The sequence below is a fragment of the Carassius gibelio genome, chromosome A16 (assembly GCF_023724105.1).
Source record: "Carassius gibelio isolate Cgi1373 ecotype wild population from Czech Republic chromosome A16, carGib1.2-hapl.c, whole genome shotgun sequence".
Taxonomy (NCBI): Eukaryota; Metazoa; Chordata; class Actinopteri; order Cypriniformes; family Cyprinidae; genus Carassius; species Carassius gibelio.
Window position 1 is genome coordinate 26,522,324 of NC_068386.1, and position 4,071 is coordinate 26,526,394.

A 4,071-nucleotide genomic window follows, 5' to 3' on the forward strand; every position below is an offset into this window, starting at 1 on the left:
CAGGAGGAGATCGTCTGCTGTGTGAGCTACAGGGAGCTCAGGGGTTGTAAGAGCTTAACTGATTCCTGCATGAATCCTGCTGCTTTCTCCGTGAAATCACCAATCACCAGCTTCAGACTCAAAATACAGCCTGTTCTCTGACAAGCCTCAGCACAATTAATAAAACAGTCAAGGTGACCGGCCATGGTACTTTTTTAGTAAAGGTAGTTATGAGAATTTACTTCAAAATGCATAGAAGTCTCTCCTAGCCACCAGTTATTTGTCATTGAATGGCTTGTGTTTTTCTGCAATGCAGTCAGTCTTAAAGGTTCATACTGTGTCTCTTTATGAAACCTGTGTTTAACAGACTAACACACCGAAATGTAGACTTTGAACTTTTTTTGATTTGAGCTTGTGGGACAAGCACGCCGAACCCTGTGTGGTTTGCGGTGCTGGGAGTAGTAATTGTCTCAGGTTTCTGGTAATTGTGCTGCAGTGCACTTGATTTCAGAGAGACTTCAGGAGTTTGTGAGCAGGAGTGCTGCGGTGGATAAAACAATGTTTGACTGTGTGAAATGTCAGAGGGATTGATTCGGCTCCTGCATTACCATTCTAATCAGTGGTGTAGAACCAGGTGTGGAGAAACACACACACGCGCCCCGGGCTACTGCCGAATTGGACAAGGCCCGGGAAATTGTGTCCGTGCTGGAAACAAGTGTTCGCTGATTGTTTACTTCATGTCTTTAAATTGCATTTCTGCTGTTTTAATTCCTGCGGCGTCAGGAGAGCGACGGGCTGGGTCTTTCTGTTCTCTCGGATGCTTACCGAACGCAGATGTCACGACCCGAGGCGACTACAGTCTGATATTAGAACTCAATACAGAGCGGTGTTTTCCACTTCAGCAGCTGAGAACACGGCTTCAGCGACGCTGTCCGCTCCGCGTTTCATCTGCAAGAGCACAGACCTCAAGAATATACACCTTCCATGATTATAACAAGATATATACCCTAAGATCATGACATTATTATTATTATTATTATTATTATTTATTAATTTATTTATTAATTTATTTTTTTATTTTATTTTTTGTTCAAATTTCAGTCATTTTGAATTAGTTTTTATTTTTATTATTTTTATTTTCATTTTAGTTCAATGTCATTTTTAATTAGTTTTTTTTTTTTTTTTTTCAAGTTTCAGTCATTTTTAATTAGTTTTTATTTTTGTTGGGTGTTTTGTAATTTTAGTTTTTGTATGTCTGTTTTGTATAAAAATTACCATTTTATTATTTATTTATTTATTTATTTTTACACAGCAAAAGTGCTCCATGAAAGTGTCTTAGGCAGTTTGCATGAGCTGTGCACTCCATGTCAAGTCTTCTGGAGTCATATGAGCTTGTATGAGGAACAGACTCTCACCTTTATTTCTACAGCACTTTATATAATACTGACCGTATCAAAGCAGCTTTGTAATGTCGAACAGTAAATAGTTTGTCAGTAATACAAGACTCATATGTCTCATGTCTTGTGAGCAGTTGTTGAACCTTACAGTAAATGTTTTTAACTACAAAAATCATGCTGATGTGGTCCCTTTTTTTTTTTTTTTTTTTTTTTTGATTGACAGGCCTAATTTACAGAAAACATTAGCTTCTTTTAACATCTGAAGAGAAGCAGGTTTAAATCCTTTTAAATCAATCTCAGGTTAGAGAAAACAATGTTTTGATCACTGTTTATGGCAGTTTGATAAGACAACCAATCATCCACATGCACATAGTTCTGAAAACAAACAAACAAACAAATAAACTCAAAAGCCATTTTTTAACTAAGATAATAAATATAAATACAGTGACTTGCTCAGCGAGGAAAAGGCAAGAAAATATCAGACACAGTTATGTCTGTGTAGATGACGATTCAGTGCTCCAGCACGAGAGTGTTTGGCGCCCTCTCGTGGCTGATGTACTTGATCTGTTTTACTGTCAGTGTCAGTGTCAGACACAAGAGGGCGCCAAAGCCTGTAGAAACACCTTCAGCTCTCACAGCTCTGCTCCATCTCAACACATGTGTACTGGCTGCTGTTTTACTACATATCTCAACCCTGAAAAGCTTGACTTTATATTTGATTTTTTTTATTTTATTTAACCTTTATACAAACTATTTTTAAAGTTTTGCTTAAGTGTTTTGTTCGACTATCATAGAGTCTGATATAGTGAGAATATGAAGGGGAATCAATTTTATTAAGAGGCTCAAACTCTGCAAAAATATAAACTCTCCTCAGAAGATGTGAGATGTTCTAGAGGCTTGTGAAGATCATTCCTCCGCTGAGGAACAGTGAAAGTAAAGCTTCTGGAAACAAACGCTCCTCAAAAGGAGTAAAGCTGAGCTGCTTCAGTCCAGGAAGAGTTCATCTGGAGATATTACTGACCTTATTCTGACCTTTACTTGATCACAACCAGACAAGATCTGAGTCGAGCTGAAGCTGGACGCTTGAACAATTACATTTTTTATTTATGTAGTGGATTGTGTGAGAGATGTTCAGCAGCAAAGTTTGATCATTTAGAGGCCTTAGAAATCAATGATCAAATATAATACAGTAGGCTTTGTATCAGTCAATAACATGTATTTCTGTAGCACATGTCTGCCAAAGAGCTTTACCAGGACCTAACAAGTCATACAACTTAAGAGCATGAAAACAATACTAAACGAACTCATAAATCACATGGTCCCAGATGAACAGCTCTAGTTTCAGAGTAAAGTGCTGTCTTTGTTCTGATCAGATCGGCGGCTGTCTCTGTGCTGTCAGTGCTGGATTATTGTAATATCATCTACAGTATATGCAGGCGCCAAAGCATTGTTTACAGGCGTGGGGTTCTGTTTATGGAGCATTAAAGTTTATTACTTTTCAAAAGCCCTGACCCATCATTGTTTGCTGTACTCTCTCGGCTGGGATGGCTCCTGCACATATCTACATACTGTACAGTTTATGTACAGACTTTAACTCAGCATCTCAAACAACACCAAGACTCCTTACTTCACTGTACCTGGGACGAAGGGAGGCCTGGCTGATTAATGTTTAATTGATCTCAGAGGACCAAACAGCGTCGCTTTAGTCTTTCTTTCATTCAAGTGGAAATAAATCAACTTCTAAATGTCATTACGATAGTAAAGGCAGAGATAGGATATATTGTGTCTCTGAGAAATAGATTCAAGGGAAATATACCCATTACAATAAAAGCTTAAGAACATTTAGATTTTTAAATAATTTCAATCAAACACTGTCATATAACACCACAGAGTTACTATTGGCTCAGTGTGAAAGACAAATCAGCCGAAATCTGCCATCATGATTTCAGGATCAGGGGAAATTTAGGAAATATTAATAAGCATGTATGTATCAAAATTTTGCATAACACCACAGACCCATGCATCCCTCAGATCATCCAGCACCTGCGATGACCTTTACACACAGGAAGTAGTTCAAACTGAATTCTCAATTTCCATAAAGGGGCGATATCCATTGTTGTAACACCAAAAACATGATTTTGGAGGACACACCTTTTCTTAAATATAACAAAATATTTACTATTAATAATAATAATAATAATAATAATAATAATAATAATAATAATAATTGTATGTTACATAAAATATTTATTCACAATATAACAACTTTATTTGTTTTAAAAATGTATAGGCTATTGTTGCCATTACATTCCATGATACATATGGCGAGAACATCCATATTTTGTTACAAAAGCAATCTCTAAAACTCAATTCGAGTTTATAAAGAGAAAATATAAAGAAAAGAAAAAAAAGAAGATAAAATTGATATTGGGAAAATGATAAAAATAAGACATTAATCAAAGAGTAGTATTAGATTACATAGTAGAGACAGGATTAAATAAACGGGTTTTATCGTTAAATAAATAAATAAACAAAGCAATGGAATGCCTTTTTTTTTTTTTTTTTTTTTTTTTTTTTTTTTTTGGAATGGGAGCTTAACTCGCAGCAGCCAGAAATACAGAACCCGAAATAAAATTAATATTAAAATAAATAAATACACAAATAAATAGATTCTGAATAGAGGCGGGACTATCAT